Source organism: Rhinoderma darwinii, chromosome 4 (assembly GCF_050947455.1).
Source record: "Rhinoderma darwinii isolate aRhiDar2 chromosome 4, aRhiDar2.hap1, whole genome shotgun sequence".
Lineage (NCBI taxonomy): Eukaryota > Metazoa > Chordata > Amphibia > Anura > Rhinodermatidae > Rhinoderma > Rhinoderma darwinii.
Window position 1 is genome coordinate 166,853,570 of NC_134690.1, and position 19,033 is coordinate 166,872,602.

A 19,033-nucleotide genomic window follows, 5' to 3' on the forward strand; every position below is an offset into this window, starting at 1 on the left:
TCTCTGCTGCCGAAAAGCGTGAAATGGTGCAATACCTTGGACAAGGTATGAAAACATTGGATGTTTCAAGAAAAATTAGGCGTGATCATTGTACTGTGAAAAGATTTGTGGCTGATTCAGAGCACAGACGGGTTCGTTCAGATAAAGGCATAATGAGGAAGGTTTCTGCCAGACAAATTAATAGGATTAGGAGAGCAGCTGCTAAAATGTGATTTCAAAGCAGCAAACAGGTATTTGAAGCCGCTGGTGCCTCTGGAGTCCCGCGAACCTCAAGGTGTAGGATCCTCCAGAGGTTTGCAAGTGTGCATAAAGCTATTATTCGGCTACCCCTAAACAATGCTCACAAGCAGAAACGGTTGCAGTGGGCTCAGAAATACATGAAGACTAATTTTCAAACCGTGTTGTTTACTGATGAGTGCCGTGAAACCCTGGATGGTCCAGATGGATGGAGTAGTATATGGTTGGTGAATGGCAACCACGTCCCAACAAGGCTGCGACGTCAGCAAGGAAGTGGCGGAGTCATGTTTTGGGCTGGAATCATGGGAGAGAGCTGGTAGGCCCCTTTAGGGTCCCTGACGGTGTGAAAATGACCTCTGCAAAGTACGTAGAGTTTATGACTGACCACTTTCTTCCGTGGTACTAAAAGAAGAACTGTGCCTTCCGTAGCAAAATTATCTTCATGCATGACAATGCACCATCTCATGCTGCAAAAAATACCTCTGTGCCATTGGCTGCTATGGGCATAAAAGGAGAGAAACTCATGTTGTGGCCCCCATGTTCCCCTGACCTCAACCCTATTGAGAACCTTTGGAGCATCCTCAAGCAAAATATCTATGAGGGTGGGAGGCAGTTCACATCAAAACAGAAGCTCTGGGAGGATATTCTAACATCCTGCAAAGATATTCAAGCAGAAACTGTCCAAATACTCACAAATTCAATGGATGCAGGAATTGTGAAGGTGATATCAAAGAAGGGGTCCTATGTTAACATGTAACTTGGCCTGCTAAGTTTTTTTTGATTGAAAGAGCTTTTGATTTCTGTAAATATGACCTCCTGATGCTGCAAATTCAACAAATTACCATTTTAGTTCTCTTTACAACCTTTAAAATGTTTTGATCTCTGTTTTGCATAATAATTTGAAACAGTGCATTTTGAGTTTTTTTACTAATAATAAAAAAATCTGTTATCATTAGGAGATTTGTTCAATAAAATTTGCATTACACTCCAACGGCTGATGGCTTGAAGATTATACTGACTGTCATTTGCATCGACTATTTAGGAAAATCAGCGAAAAATAACATTTGCATAATAATTTGGAATGCGGTGTACATAGTGTATGCAGGATTCATATACCAGCTTTAACTGGTTGCCGACACAGGACGAGTATGCTCGTCCTGAGCGGCGAGCACTTCGCGCATTAGGACGAGCATAATAGTCCTGTGTGACAGCCGTCTGTGCGCGTCTGTGCGCGCGATCGAGAGCGGGTCAACGGCTGTAATTGAATTCAATGGAGAAAACCCGCAACAAAAAAGCAGCGATTGCAATTGACATGCTGCAGATTAAATTTCTGAGCGTTTTTTTTGTACTTATCATTTACAAAGCATGTGGATGAGATTTGTTCAAATCTCATTCACTCTAGGCCATCAATTTTTAGGGACTGGGCAACTTCTTTAAAGATCCATTAAGACTTTGATGTTGAGGTGCAGTAAATATCGCATCTAAAACCGCATGTGTTTTTTGCATTAAAAAATGCACCAAATCGTGGTAAAAACGCATGCGGTTTTCAGATGCATTTTTCTATGCAGTTTTAACCACACCTCAGCCGCAATGTTTTGATGGACCCTTAACCTCTGCACTGCCAAGGCCACTTGAGGTTGTTTATGTAAACTGAATCTGTACAGATTGCTTGTACTGCTTTCTTTGCGTTTGACTGCTGCAGTATTTTCTTATGTTACATTTTGGAAAATATTATTTTTTTAAAAATCGTGTTCACACAACGAAACTGAAAACCAAGAGGGAAATTAAAAATCTGCCAGTACTATGTTGCAAATTGTGCCAAAACATTCGATCCATGGTGTGCACTACAGATATGTGAATTTGACACTTTTTTTTTTTTACAACCAAATCCAGTCACTTTTTCCTTCCCACATTCCAAAAGCCATAACGTTTTTATTCTTCCGTTGATATAGCCATACGAGGGCCTGTTTTTTGCTGGACGAGTTGTCGTTTTTCACAGCACTATTTAATGCACCATATGATGTATTGGGAAACTGTAAAAAAAATATTTGTGGGGTGGAGTAGGAAAAAAACTGTGATTCTTCAGTCTTTTGAGGGGTTTAGTTTTTCCGATTTTCACCGTACAATAAAAATGTCACGTTAACTTTATTCTATTGGTCAATACGATTACGGCGATATCAAATTGATAGTTTTTTTTTATATTTTACTACTTTTACAAGGAAGAAACCAATTGTTAAAGATAAAATTTGTATTTTGTTGCCACATTCTCAGAGCCATAACTTATTTAGTTTTCCGTAGATTGACCGTTATGTGGACTTACTTTTTGCAGGGTTAGCTGTAGTTTCTATTGGTACCATTTTGGGTTACATGACACTTTTTGATCACTTATTATTTCATTTTTTATGACATATGACGTTACCAAAAAATAGCGATTCTGGCGGTTTTAATTATTTTTTTCTTTTACAGCGTTCACCGGCTTAAATAATGGCATATTGTAATAATTAGAACTTTTACGAATGTGGCGATACCAAGTTTGTTTATTTTTATTATTTTTTACATTACTTTAGAGGAAAAATTGGAAAAGGTATTTTTTTTAACATGTAATATTTATATTTTTTCGCTACTAAAAACTTTATTTAACTTATTTTTTACACATTTCATTAGTACTCCTAGGGGACTTGAATCAGCTTAATAAGAGATGAAGAAATCCAGTCCTGGGGGCCTTCATTAGGCCCCTGGGCTGCCATGACAACAATCGGCACCCCAAGATCGCGTCATGGGGGGCCGATGAGCTGTCAGAGGGGGGCATCCCCCCTTTCTAATGCCTTAGATGCTGCGATGGTGATTGATCGCAGCATTTAAGGGGTTAAACGGCCAGGAACAGCATGATCGCTGTTCCCGACTGTTAGTCCCGTGTGTCAGCTGTAGTACACAGCTGACACCTGCTGCACAAGGATTGCAGCGCTCCAAACGTCACCTATTACCTCATGGTGTGGTAAAAAGTTCCTGTTGCGGAAAGTGGACTGAATTGCTGCGTTTTTCAGGAGATGTCACCATCTCCCAACATTGTGAAAAACACAGCAAATTACGCACCATTTCCTGCAGTAAAAAACACAGGAAATGGTGCGTTTTCCCACAGCGGATTGTCTGCTACTTTCAATGGAATTTCTGCAGAAATTTTCTGCAGCAATTCCGTTACGTGTGGACAAGCCTTTAGATATGTGTCGGCCGAAGGAAGGATCCGGCATGTTTGTTTCCAACATGCCGAATCCTTTTGTCTGTTTGTAGATAAGCCGCTGCCAAAGGAGCCATTGGGGAAAATTGTTAAGAATGATACGATTTAGACAGCGTTAACAGACCAGGCAGTCAGAAGCTGTGCCAGATTCATTAGGCTGGGTTCACACAACCTATTTTCAGACGTAATGGAGGCGTTTTACGCCTCGAATTTCGTCTGAAAAAACGGCTCCAATACGTCGGCAAACATCTGCCCATTACTTTCAATGGGCTTTACGATGTACTGTGCCGACGACCTGTCATTTTACGCGTAAAATGACTGCCTCGTCAAAGAAGTGCAGGACACTTCTTTGGACGTAATTTGAGCCATTTTTCATTGAATTCAATGAAGAGTAGCTCAAATTTACGGCCGTCAAAGACGCCTCGCATAATGCGAGGAGGAGCAATTACGTCTGAAGCGACGGAGCTGTTTTCTCCTGAAAACAGTCTGTAATTTCAGACGTAAAAGGCAGCTATTGTGTGCACATACCCTAAAGGCAGCTATTGTGTGCACATACCCTAAGGGTATGTGAACACGATACCTGTATTTTACGTTCAGGAGAAAACAGCTCCGCCGTTTCAGACGTAATTGCTCCTCCTCGCATTTTGCGAGGCGTCATTGACGGCCGTAATTTAGAGCTGTTCTTCATTGAATTCAATGAAAAACGGCTCAAATGACGTCCAAAGAAGTGTCCTGCACTTCTTTGACGAGGCAGTCAATTTACGCGTCGTCGTTTGACAGCTGTCAAACGACGACGCGTAAATTACAGGTCGTCGGCACAGTACGTCGGCAAACCCATTCAAATGAATGGGCAGATGTTTGCCGACGTATTGGAGCCGTACTTTCAGGCGTAAATCGAGGCATAATACGCCTCGTTTACGCCTGAAAATAGGTCGTGTGAACACAGCGTAAGAGTGGTGCGTGCTGTATGATAAATTTGGCGTATCTTGCTAGACATTTTTCCTTATATCATCTCTTGGATGGTTTTAACCAATATATTTGGCGTCGTATTGGTGCACGTCGGTACATTTTAAGCCACACTTCTTTTTCACTAAACCACTGATCAGAAGAAGAACTTGCTGTACTCACTAGGCTGCTCTGAGATCAGGAGCTGTTAGTAACATCTCCTGCTTAGAGAATGAGCGCTCACTGCAGCGCTCATAAGCCTTTTCTACAGCGACGTCACAAAATGTCGCTGTAGATTCTGGACCTTCATCACTCGCCGTCAACAGACAGTGGGAGCGGTCAGGAAGGGGTAAAAGGTTATGTACAACTTTGAATTAATAAATATTTTTTATTTTTTTAAAATCAATGTGTATTAAATCAATTTATTTTTCATGTTTTATGATACAGCTTCTATGTGTCCTGTATACATAGCAGCTGTATTGTTCTCTCTCAGCCGATTCCGTCAGTTCAACTGAACTGACAGCTCAGCTGAGAGCGTGTCCTGTGTGTCTCTGACACACAGAATCCACCTAATATCGATCACATCTAAATGATGAACGTAGGGTTAAATGTAATCAATATCAACAGAAAATCCGAAGGCAAATGTGAACAGAGCCTTATAATGTTTAATAGAATATTATATAAAATATGTAATTTATAATATTTACATATAGCATTGGCCGAGTTTTTCATGTCTACAGTTACCTTCATGACATTTGTACTTCAATCTTCTATAAAACAGTGCTGTGAAATGTATCTGAGCATTTTCCTTGGATGCATGAGGAAGACATTTTGACAATAAATTACATGGATGTTTTAGAGACGTTTATGAGCATAAAAGTTTTTGTTTGAGCAAGCTGGCAGTGAAAAAAATATGCGGAAGGGTCAAATTATATCGGAATTAAAAAAAGAGGAAAGAGAAAAAAACACGTTTAAAAAAAAAAAGAGTCTTAATTATATAATCATGGGATTATTGCTAGCGCTGCTGGTGCTAAAATATGCAAATCAAGGTTTTATTATCTGGCTCCATGTGAAGTGCGGCGTTATCACTTATTGCAAGAGAAGCACATGCTGTGGTCGGTTCCTCACTTAGACCAATGATGTTCTTATGAACAAAAAAATCAGTACAATTTATGTAATGCCAGAACGTATGTAAAGCTGCCTACAGTCTTGTGGTATTTATAGGGAATACATGTTAGGCCAGGGTACGCCTAGACTTTTTGTAGTGCTGCTGATTGATTTTAAGGGTATGTGCACACACACTAAGGCTGGGTTCACACGTGGCGGAATTTCACTTAAATTCCGCTGCGGACACTCCGCAGCGTTAATCCGCAGCGGAGCCGTTTCTCCATTGACTTCCACTTTAATTTAGCAGTGTTCGTGTAGACGATGCGTAAAATTCCGCTGCGGAGCATAGGCTGCGGAGCGGAATTTGGTGTCCGCAGCATGCTCTGTCTGTTGCGGAGCAGTGGCGGACTGGTTGCGGACTCATGGCGGAATTTCTCCATTGACTTCAATGGAGATTCTAATTTCCGCAATGAAGTCCGCAGCTGTCATGCACATGTTATGTGTGCTGCGGATGCGTTTTGCTTTTTTAACTTGACATTTCTTCATTCTGGCTGGACCTATGTATTTCTAGGTCTACAGCCAGACTGAGGAAGTCAATGGGGCTCCCGTAATGACGGGAGCGTTGCTAGGAGACGTCAGTAAATAGTCACTGTCCAGGGTGCTGAAAGAGTTAAGCGATCGGCAGTAACTGTTTCTGCACCCGGGACAGTGACTACCGATCCCAATATACAGCTACCTGTAAAAAAAATTGAAGTTCATACTTACCGAGAACTCCCTGCTTCTGTCTCCAGTCCGGCCTCCCAGGATGACGTTTCAGTCTAAGTGACGGCTGCAGCCAATCACAGGCCAATAACAGGCTGCAGCGGTCACATGGACTACCGCGTCATCCAGGGAGGTCGGGCTGGATGCCGAAGGAGGGACGCGTCACCAAGACAACGGCCGGTAAGTATGAATTTCTTTGACTTTCACAAGGGAAAGTGCTGTCCCTTCTCTCTATCCTGCACTGATAGGGAGAAGGGAAGTACTTTTACCGCAGTCCGCAGCAGCTAGTCCGCATCAATTTACTGCACATTTTGGGCACATTGATGCGGACAGTTGCGGAGGAAATCCGCCACGTGTGGCCATGCCCTAATTACGTCCGTAATATACGGACGTATTTCGGCCGCAAGTACCGGACCGAACACAGTGCAGGGAGCCGGGCTCCTAGCATCATAGTTATGTACGACGCTAGGAGTCCCTGCCTCTCCGTGGAACTACTGTCCCGTACTGAAAACATGATTACAGTACGGGACAGTTGTCCGACAGCGAGGCAGGGACTCCTAGCGTCGTACATAAGTATGATGCTAGGAGCCCGGCTCCCTGCACTGAGTTCGGTCCGGAACTTGCGGCCGAAATACATACCCTAACTGTCGAGTGATAGCTTCAGTCCAAGATTGCATGCAACTCAATGTATTCATTTGGCCCACAGCTGTAGCTCAATAGTTAAAATCAATCAGTAGCGCTACTAAAGTCTACATATAGTCCTGGCCTAAGGCTGGGTTCACATGTTGCGTTTATGTTGAGTTTTTGTTACGCTTTTTGTATTGTTGGGGAGAAAAATGCAACTTGCAGTTTTTAATTACCCATGCGTTTTACAAAGTGTTTCAGCTGTAATCCGATTTTAAATTTACTAGTCATTGGCTTACAACTGAAATACTTTGCAAAACGCATGGGTAAATAAAAAAAAAGCATGCATTTTTTAGATGTGTTTTTCTCCCCAACAGTTCAAAAAGCAAAAAAAGGCAATATAAACACAACATGTGAACCCAGCATTAAAGCCTCTGTTACTCGCTCCATTAGGTTATGTTCCCACACACCGGATACGCTGCAGAATTTCTGCAAAAGAAAATCTGCAGCGGAATCTCAATAAAACGCAGGTAATTCAGTCACAGAAGTCCATGCATATTGCTGCGGAAATGTTTTTTTTTTTACGCAGCGGTTTTATCTCCGGATTTAGTGTCAAACGTTGATTATAGAAAAGTATATATGCATATCCGGATTTCCAGCGTTTTTTACTTGATTCCACTGTGTAAGCGTTGTACAAACCAGAACTAGTCTGTTGCGGAATTTATGCTTCCGATTCAAGAAAAATACGCAGGAAAGTACAGTAGCAGCAGTGTTGATGAGACTTGAACAACTCTAAGGGCACGGCCAGACGTGGCGGATTTCCTCCGCAACTGTCCGCATCAATGCCGCACAGAATCTGCGTTGCAGATTCTGCGGCGGATCTGCCCAAAATGTGCAGTAAATTGATGCGGACTAGCTGCTGCGGACTGCGGGAAAAGTGCTTCCCTTCTCTCTATCAGTGCAGGATAGAGAGAAGGGACAGCACTTTCCCTAGTGAAAGTAAACGAATTTCATACTTACCGGCCGTTGTCTTGGTGACGCGTCCCTCTTTCGGCATCCAGCCCGACCTCCCTGGATGACGCGGCAGTCCATGTGACCGCTGCAGCCTGTGATTGGCTGCAGCCGTCACTTAGACTGAAAGGTCATCCTGGGAAGCCAGACTGGAGACAGAAGCAGGGAGTTCTCGGTAAGTATGAACTTCTATTTTTTTACAGGTAGCTGTATATTGGGATCGGAAGTCACTGTCCAGGGGGCAGAAACAGTTACTGCCGATCGCTTAACTCTTTCAGCACCCTGGACAGTGACTATTTACTGACGTCTCCTAGCAACGCTCCCGTAATTCCGGGAGCCCCATTGACTTCCTCAGTCTGGCTGTAGACCTAGAAATACATAGGTCCAGCCAGAATGAAGAAATGTCATGGCAAAAAAGCAAGACGCATCCGCAGCACACATAACATGTACATGACAGCTGCGGACTTCATTGCGGAATTTAGAATCTCCATTGAAGTCAATGGAGAAATTACGCAGCGGAATTTTACGCATCGTCTAAACGAACACTTCTAAATAGAAGTGGAAGTCAATGGAGAAACGGCTCCGCTGCGGATTAACGCTGCGGAGTGTCCGCAGCGGAATTCAAGTGAAATTCCGCCACGTGTGAACCCAGCCTAAATATCTCATCCACACACAGTGGGTAAAAATCTGCCGAATAACCGTTCATCCTGTCAATTTATGCTGTGTAATCACTGCTTTTCCATTGCGGCTTTTACCCGCAAAAAAGAGCTATGTGTTGCAACTTTTGCGGCGGAAATGCTGCTATTCTGCCGCAAAAATCACAGATGAGGAAAAAAAAATTATTTTTTTATTTAGTTAAAATGAATAAAAAATAGCTTATACTTACCCCGGCTTTTGTCCTAGCGATGCGATCCTCTGTTCTGAGCGAAACCCGGCCATGTGACCCGCACCTACTGTGTATATGCCATAAATGTCCAAGATGGGAAGATCCCTTTAAGAGAAAAGTTAATAGATTCCAGTTTTATATCAACTTTAAAACCCAGTAGATAAACAAATAACCCTTTAACCCCTTCCTGACATCCGCCGTGTATATACGAAGCTGTCGGGAAGGGGTTCCCGAAACACACAATACACACAGTACAATTACGTCGCTGATATAGTGTGGGCTCAGCATCTGATTAACCCCTCAGATGCTGCGCTCAATAGAGCTTGCAGTATCTAAGGGATTTTTACCCGATCGGCACCCCAGCGATGCAATCGTTGGGGTGCCGATGGTTGGGTCTGTCTTGTACGGAGGCCTCCGGCAGGTACTCATAGACTTGCTGTCAGTTTATGACTGACAGCTCTAATACACTGCACTACGTATGAAGTCAGTGTATTAGAATAGCGATCAGGACTACAGGACTTCAAGTCCTCTAATGGGACAAAAAAAAACATTTAAGAAAGTTAATAAAAATGTAAAAAAATAAAAGTTTCAAGTTAAAAAAAAAAAAAATTGTTTTTTTTTTGTCCCATAATAAGTATTTTATTATTGGAAAAAACGTAAAAAGAAAAAGAAAAATATACATAATTGTTATTGCCGCATCTGCAACGACCCAAGCTATAAAACTATTATGTCATTTATCCCGCACGGTGAATGCTATAAAAAAAAATATGAAATACAACAATGACAGAATCGCTGTTTTTAGGTCACATCTCCTCTCGAAAAAACAAATAATAAGTGATCAAAAAGTCACATTTACCCCAAAACAGCTTTGCCCAAGCAAAAATAAAAAAGTTATGGGTCTTAGAATATGGCGACACAGAAAACACATGATTTTTCCCAAAAAGTTTTTATTGTGCAACTATTCCAGAATTGCCTGGTTTTGGTCATTTCCTGTACCAAAAAATGAAATAAAAAGTGATCAAGAAGTCAAATGTGTCCCAATAAAATCTATAGCTTGTTTCGCAAAAAGCCATCACACAGCTTCGTCAACCGAAAAATAAAAAGTTATAGCACTAGTAGTGCGGTGATGAAAAAACATCCCGATGTGCTGGCCGGAGGGGAACATTCCTCCAATTTCAGGGCCTTAGTATTTAGGAACTAGGAAGGGAAGGGACATAGCACATCTGCTGGAAACGAGGACGCCCGTATTATACCAGCGCAAAACTTTCCCTGCAAAATTTCCAAAACTACAAAGAAGGAAAAGTCCCCAAAGGGCGGGTTCACACATAGCGGAATTTCACTTAAATTCCGCAGCGGACACTCCGCAGCGTTAATCCGCCGCGGAGCCGTTTCTCCATTGACTTTCACTTTAATTTAGCAGTGTTCGTTTACACGATGCGTACAATTCCGCTGCGGAGCATAGGCTGCGGAGCGGAATTTGGTGTCCGCAGCATGCTCTGTCTGTTGCGGAGCAGTGGCGGACTGGTTGCGGACTCATGGCGGAATTTCTCCATTGACTTCAATGGAGAGTCAAAATTCCGCAATGAAGTCCGCAGATCTTATGTGTGCTGCGGAGCGTATTGTTTTTACTACCATGACATTTCTTCATTCTGGCTGGACCTATGTATTTCTAGGTCTACAGCCAGACTGAGGAAGTCAATGGGGCTCCCGTAATGACGGGAGCGTTGCTAGGAGACGTCTGTAAATAGTCACTGTCCAGGGTGCTGAAAGAGTTACGCGATCGGCAGTAACTGTTTCTGCACCCGGGACAGTGACTACCGATCTCAATATACATGTATCTGTAAAAAAAAATATAAGTTCATACTTACCGAGAACTCCCTGCGTCTGTCTCCAGTCCGGCCTCCCAGGATGACGTTTCAGTGTAAGTGACGGCTGCAGCCAATCACAGGCCAAGCACAGGCTGCAGCGGTCACATGGACTGGAGCGTCATCCAGGGAGGTCGGGCCGGATGCCGAAAGAGGGACGCGTCACCAAGACAACGGGCGGTAAGTATGAATTTCTTTGACTTTCACTAGGGAAAGTGCTGTCCCTTCTCTCTATCCTGCACTGAATAGGGAGAAGAGAAGCACTTTTCCTGCAGTCCGCAGCGGCCAGTCCGCATCAATTTTCTGCACATTTTGTGCAGATCCGCTGCAGAATCTGCAACGCAGATTCTGTGCGGCATTGATGCGGACAGTTGCGGAGGAATTCCGCCATGTGTGGTCATGCCCAAAAGGTGCAGAGCGTTACAAAAGTGGCATAAGAAAGGACACCATTTATCAGTGCAACACTGGCCTGGGCACATAACAGATTGCTTCACAGCATACCACACATCTATGGATAGTTTTATTATTGACCCCATTACCCCATTATTATACCCTTTTATTATGCCCTGATGTACCCTGCATAAATTACATGTGCCCCCACATTATAAACTGAAATACCAGTAAGGGTATGTTCACACACATAACAAAAAACGGCTGAAAATACGGAGCTGTTTTCAAGGGAAAACAGCCCCTGATTTTCAGCAGTTTTTTAAGCAACTCGCGTTTTATGCAGTGTTTTTTGCGGCCTATTGAGTTAATGAAAAACAGCTCCAAAAACGGCTCAAGAAGCGTCATGCACTTCTTTTTACAAGGCGATTTTTTACACTGCTGTTTTTAAAAATGGCCGCGTAAAAAAAAGCCCCGTGGAACAGAACAAAGTTTTTCCCATTGAAATCAATGAGCAGATGTTTGCAGGCATTCAGCCCCTGCATTTCTGGACGTTTTTTGGGGCATTTACGGCCCAAAAAACGGCTGAAAATAGGCCGTGTGAACATATCCTAAGGGAATGTTCACATGCTTAAAAAAAACGGCTGAAAATACGGAGCTGTTTTCAAGGGAAACAGCTCCTGATTTTCAGCCATTTTTTAATCAAACTAGCATTTTTCGCTGCGTTTTTTACGGTCGTTTTTGGAGCTGTTTTTCTATTGAGGCAATGAAAAATGGTTCCAAAAACGGCTCAAGAAGTGACATGCACTTCTTTTTACGGGGCGACTTTTTACGCGCTGTTTTTTTTTAAATGAGGCGTAAAAAGCGCCCCGTCGGAACAGAATGCCGTATTTCCCATTAAAATCAATGGGCAGATATTTGTAGGCATTCTACTTCTGATTTTTCGGTACGTTTACAGCCCGAAAAATGGCCGAAAATAGCCCGTGTGAACATATCCTCATACTCAAACAGAACTACTACCAAGCAAAATCCACTCTCCAAATGGTGCTCCCACCCTTCTAAGCCCGACTGTGTGCCCAAACAGCAGTTTACGTCCATATGTATTGCCATACCAGGGAGAACCATCTTTACAATTTATGGGGTAAGATTCTTCAGTAGCACAAGCTGGGCACAACATATTGTGCGGTAAATTGGCATGTAAGTGGAAAAATTGCAATTTTCACTTTCCATCATCCACTGCGTATTCATTTCTGAAAAACACCTGTGGGGTCTAAATGCTCACTACACCTCTTGATAAATGCCTTAAGGGGCGTAGTTTCTAAAATCGGGTCACGTTTTTTTTGGTACATCAGGGGTTTTGGAAACGCAACATGGCGTCTGCATACCATTGCTGCAAAATCTACGCTCCAAAAGTCAAATACCACTCCTTTTCTTCTGAACCCTTCCATATATCTAAACAGCAGTTTATAACCACATATGGGGTATTACCATACTCGGGAGACATTGATGAAAAAATCTCGAATCGGTGGATAGGTAAAAGCATTCCAAAGTTATTACCACATAAAGTGACACATGTCAGATTTGAAAAATGAGGCTCTCTCAGGAAGGTCAAAACTGGCCGCAGCGGGAAGTGGTCAGGGTTGCCAACTGTCCGTAATTTTACGGACAGTCTGCAAAAACTCAGTGTATTTTTCTGCTGACTGTAGTGTCTGGCAGAAAAAACACTGCCCGGGATTTCTTCTGATTCCTCCGATGATTTGCAATGCGCATGCGCCAAAATTTAAATGCGAAAACGCAGTGCGAACAAAAAGGAAAGCAGGCGGCGGGCCCGCGGCAGCCCGCAGCCGGCAATTAGGAGGAGAGTGGACTTGGAGCGGTTGCGGAGGAGGAGAGTATGATGGTCTGTGACTGTCTCTGACTGAGGTTACCACACAGTCTCACAGTCAGTCCCAGCACATACTGGATGCATAATTATCAATATACGTCTCACAGGTCAAGTGACTGGTTAGGTGCAGTCAACAAAGCGTCGAAGCACCTCCAAAATATAAACAGAGAATAGAAAAATAAATCATAAGAAAAAATTAGAACAAGGAGTCATATCGCCATAAGTAATAGAAAAAGGTATACATTTTATTTGTTACAATATCAGAAAAAGGAGAAATATAAAAATAAAGCGAGGATCTAAAACAAAGTCTATGTGTGGACCACTCAAAGAATAATAATATCACCAAGGGTATGATGTTAATATCACACAATAAAAAAGTGTGTGCACCAGGCCGCAAAAGAATCCATTGATCAATTGTATACCATTGTAGTATCTCATATCCAGAACATAAGGTGAGCTTAACAGCAAGTAAATCCTGGGTGTCAGAAAACTTCAGACATGAAAGACCCTAGGAAAAACAATCTGCCAAAAGTGCCGGACACAGGTCAAGGAGAAATGCCCTGGGATGACCTGAGATGTAAGTCTATTCCCACCTGGTATGACCAGGGGGGTCCGTGTAACAAATCTTACCCATGGGAGTGTAAAAAGCTAGATCACTATGTGCTGTGTAAATGAATGGAGAGAAGTGTATGACGCTGATTGGTCACTGATTGGTCAGCATCATACACTTCTCTCCACAACGCCCACTTGATCAAAAAGTAAAACACGTCCAGTTATCTATTAAGAAACTCATTAGCATAAATCTAAAATAGGTCATAACTCCGTCAAAAATGATTGTTTTTCGAAATAAAAAACACTGCTGTAATCTCCATTACAGCGCCGATCACATCATGTACAATATAGGCCACTTATAATGTGGTGACAGAGCCTCTTTAAAGAGTCGTCTCACTAGGAAATCCCTCTTCGAGCCAGAACAGAGAATCGCTGCAGGGAAATGTATAGCCAGACATGGATTTCCCTCACTGATAATGACAGCTCACCGGGTTTAGAGAAGATGGTCCTGTGGCAAAAAGTCTCCACACACACATACTAGATGTTAAACAATAAAAAAATAAAAATAATAACTTGTACATGCATAGGGCAATTTAGAACGATGAACTTTATAGTGAGGAAATGCATTGGAAAATTGTAATTAAATTTGAACTGTTTGATATGTCTATGTATATTATATGGATAATAGTAGAAATAGTATCAGTAGCAGTAATATTGTATCATTTTATTTTCTAAAGTTTTTGTTTTATTAACTATCCAACATTACTTCATGACAAGTATTACTAATATTATATCTGCTATCCTTTTGAGCAGGTTTGTCAATTTCTTTAGTTATTCATGTTCCTTTTCCTCCACATACACAGGCCAACGTTTCGCTACTTCACTTGGTACACCTGTATCCTGGGGATTCTGGGTTGTGTGATCATGATGTTCCTTATAAATGCCATCTATGCATCCGCCAGCATCGCGTTCATGTTGGTCCTGCTCCTGTGCCTACACTACTTATCTCCCAGTCATAGTTGGGGATTTATATCTCAAGCACTCATCTTCCATCAGGTGAGATAAAAGTATTTTTGAAATTATTGTTTACTGTAGTCATATAATAGCATTGGAAGATAACTATGGTGTGTGCGCTCATAAAAAGTAATATTTTGGCCTAATGTGATAACTGTCCAATAACCATATTATAGTATGTAGGACAAGATATAGAGCACTTCTTACAATGCTTTATATTGTGTAATCTGAAATGTCTCACCAACCATACATGTCTGTATGGGCAGCTTTAGGGTATGTTCACACGCACTGTTTTCAGACGTAATTCTAGTGTTTCATGGCTCCATTACGCCTACAAACATCTGCACATTGCTTTCAATGGGTTTTACGATGTTATGTTCCCACGAGGTGTAATTTTACGCGTCGCTGTCAAAAGACGGCGCGTAAAAAGACGCCCGCAAAAAAGAAGTGCATGTGACTTCTTGGGACGTTTTTGGAGCCGTTTTTCAGTGACTCCATTGAAAAACAGCTCCAATAACGTCCGTAAAATTCCCAACGAAAAACGCGAGTAGTTACAAAAATGTCTGAAAATGAGGAGCTTTATTACGCCTGAAAACAGCTCCGTATTTTTAGACGTATTTTGCTAAGCCGTGTGAACATACCCTTACTCTATATCAGTGGTCTCAAACTCGGCCGGGTAAGTGGGCCGCATATAGAAAGAATGGGAAGTTGACGGGCCGCATTACTTTCAAATTTGATACAATACAAAATTATTGTTAATAAATTAGTTATTTGAACTACTATAACACTATATTACCAGAATAATAATACTACATTACTATAATAATAGCGCTAGGTTTAAAATTTGAGATATTTCTCCACGTGCTTATTTCAACAATCCAGCTTTCCAGTTTAAGTGTCGCTAAATGCAGTCCGGCGGCTCACTTAGCACACATGTCAAGATTGGGCAGCCCCTTTTTAGATAGTGCCGCAGTGCCCTCTGTGGATGCTGCCGCAGTGCCCTCTGTGGATGCTGCCGAAGTGCCTTCTGTGGATGCTGCCGCAGTGCCCTCTGTGGATAATGCAACACACCCCTAGATAAGGCCACAGTGCCCTCTGTAGATAAGGCCACAGTGCCCTCTGTAGATAAGGCCACAGTGCCCTCTGTAGATAAGGCCACAGTGCCCTCTGTAGATAATGCAACACACCCCTAGATAATGCCAGTGTCCTCTTCAGATACTGTCACACACCCACTTGTAGATAACGCCACAGTGCCCTCTGTAGAGGCTGCCACAGTGCCCTCTGTAGAGGCTGCCACAGTGCCCTCTGTAGAGGCTGCCACAGTGCCCTCTGTAGAGGTTGCCAAAGTGCCCTCTGTAGAGGCTGCCCCAGTGATGTCAGGGGCTTGCCCAGAGCTGGAGTCCCAGGCAGAGCGCTAGTAGGCTCTTCCTGGGACTCCAGCTGTGCTCCTGACATCACTGGGACTCCTGCTCTGGGGAAGCCCCTGACATCATTGTCGATGTATGGACAGCGATGTCAGAGGCTTCCCCAGAGTCCCGGAGCAGAGCCGATAATAGCGCTCTGCCCGGGACTCCGCTCTGGGGAAGACCCTGACACACTGTCCATATATGGGCAGCGATGTCAGGGAATTCCACAGAGTCCCGGAGCAGAGCCGACACCAGTGCTCTGCTCGGGACTCCGGCTCTGGGGAAGCCCCAGACATCGCTGTTCATATGTGGACAGCGATGTCAGGGAATTCCACAGAGTCCCGGAGCAGAGCCGACACCAGCGCTCTGCTCGGGACTCCAGCTCTGGGGAAGCCCCAGACATCGCTGTTCATATGTGGACAGCGATGTCAGGGAATTCCACAGAGTCCAGGAGCAGAGCCGACACCAGCACTCTGCTCCGCTCTGAGCAAGACCCTGACACACTGTCCATATATGGGCAGCGATGTCAGGGAATTCCACAGAGTCCCGGAGCAGAGCCGACACCAGTGCTCTGCTCGGGACTCCGGCTCTGGGGAAGCCCCAGACATCGCTGTTCATATGTGGACAGCGATGTCAGGGAATTCCACAGAGTCCCGGAGCAGAGCCGACACCAGCGCTCTGCTCGGGACTCCAGCTCTGGGGAAGCCCCAGACATCACTGTTCATATGTGGACAGCGATGTCAGGGAATTCCACAGAGTCCAGGAGCAGAGCCGACACCAGCACTCTGCTCCGCTCTGAGCAAGACCCTGACACACTGTCCATATATGGGCAGCGATGTCAGGGAATTCCACAGAGTCCCGGAGCAGAGCCGACACCAGCGCTCTGCTCGGGACTCCCGCTCTGGGGAAGCCCCAGACATCGCTGTTCATATGTGGACAGCGATGTCAGGGAATTCCAGAGTCCCGGAGCAGTGCCGATACTAGCGGTTCTGTGTCCCGCAGGCCGCAGATGACAGCCCCAGGGGCCACGTGCTTGAGACCCCTGCTCTAGATCATATTCATATACTAGAAGGCATTATTAATGAGAATGGAAAAAAGATAGCAAAATACTTGCGAAACAACCTGAGGGGTGAATGACAGTGGCATTTTAGTGATGTATAGTAGTATTAGGCTGTGTTCACATCACCATCGCTTTTTGCTAAAGGGTTCCGTCAGAGGTTTCCATCGGGTTAACCCCTCAGCGGAAAGGAAAACGGAAACCTCAGCTTCCATTTCCCTCACCGTTGTTACAGGGTTCCTTCGATTTGACGGAATCAATAGCGCAGTCGACTGCGTTATTTGTTCTGTCAAGAACAACAGAACCCTGTCACAACAGTGACCGACGGAAACCATTAGCTAGGTTTCCGTCACCATTGATAACAATGGTGAGGGAAATGGAGGCTTAGGTTTCAGTTTGTCTTTCCTTTGAGGGTTTAACCCGACGGAAACCTCAGACGGAACCCCTCAGAGGGGCAACGATGATGTGAACAGGCCCTTACAGGGATTTTGGAAACTGTCTGAAACTTACTATACATTATGCTGTTTATAGTCAAGCTGGGATAGGCAAAGCCTATTTTCTCTGATCTAGTGGGCAGAGTTCATGTCTTCTATACGCTGCACACATAGGGAAGAGAACATCCTGCCCTCCTATATCTATCTATCACATATATAGAAGCAGCAGCAGCAACAGCATGGAGTACATCAGTCAGCAGTAATGAACAGAATCCAGCACCTGGGGTTAGATAGAATACTTACTAGAAGCTACAGCAGCTTCTGTGTCGGTGTCTCTCTGCCTCTCTCTTACTTTGCGTCTGCTCCTTCCTGCCCCCTCCATAGACTTCTATGGGCAGCATGTGACCTGATCCCTCAGAGTGGCAATAGTCGGAAAAAGCAGTAAAATCAAAGTGAGTGAAAAGTTGGAGGAGGAGGAGTCTGATTAGCAAGATATATTACAAAGTTTCTTATATTTGCTTGTACTATTTGTATATGCAAAAGTTTGTTGAAAAGTTAGTGGCCATTTAACTCCTTCCCTATCCATACGCCAAAGTCGGGTAGGGGAAGTATGGAACGGGCTCACAGAGTGAACCCGCTCCATACGATGCCGGTGTCAGCTGTATGTTACAGCCAACACTCGTTTAACTCGTTAAATGCTGCAGTCAATAGCGACCGCAGCATTTAAATCATTAGAAAGAGGCGGGCGACCCCCTCTAACAGCTCATCGCTCCCCCCGCAATGCAATCGCGGGGTGGCGATGGTTGCTATGGCTGCCTGGGGGCCTAATGAAGGCTTAATAGAAGCCTGTCAGAATCACGATATACTGCAATACATTAGTATTGCAGTATATAGTGCAAGCGATCTAACGATCGCTGGTTGAAGTCCCCTAGGGGGACTAATAAAAAAAGTAAAAATTAGTAAAATAAAGTTGTTTTTTTATGTAAAAAAAAAATATAAAAAGTTAAAAGTTAAAAAAAAACCTTTTCCCATTTCCCCCCTAGAGCATAGTAAAAAATAAATTAATAAATAAACATAATTGGTATTGTCGCATCCGTAAAAGTCTGAACTATTACAATATATCATTATTTAATCCGCACGGTGAACGCCATAAATAAACAAAAAACATTGTAAACGCCAGAATCTCTATTTTTTTGGTCACCTCATCTCCCACAAAAAATGAAATAAAAAGGGATCAAAATGTCGCCTGTACCCCAAAATTGTATCATTAAAAACTACAGCTCATCCCGCAAAAAATAAGCCCTCATACCACTTAATCGACGGAAAAATAAAGAGTTATGGCTCTCGGAATTTGGCGACACAAAATAGATTTTATTTTTTACATTTAGGTTTTACTTGTAAAAGTAGTAAAATATAGAAAAAACGATATATATTTGGTATCGCCGTAATTGTATTGACCCACAGAATAAAGTTAACATGTTTTAATTGCACAGTGAATTCCATAAAAACGAAGCGCAAAAAACAATGGAGGAATCGCTGTTTTTTACATTTTCTACCCCACAAATAATTCTTTCCCGTTTCCTAGTACATTATATGGCACAATAAATGGTGCTACAAAAAACTACA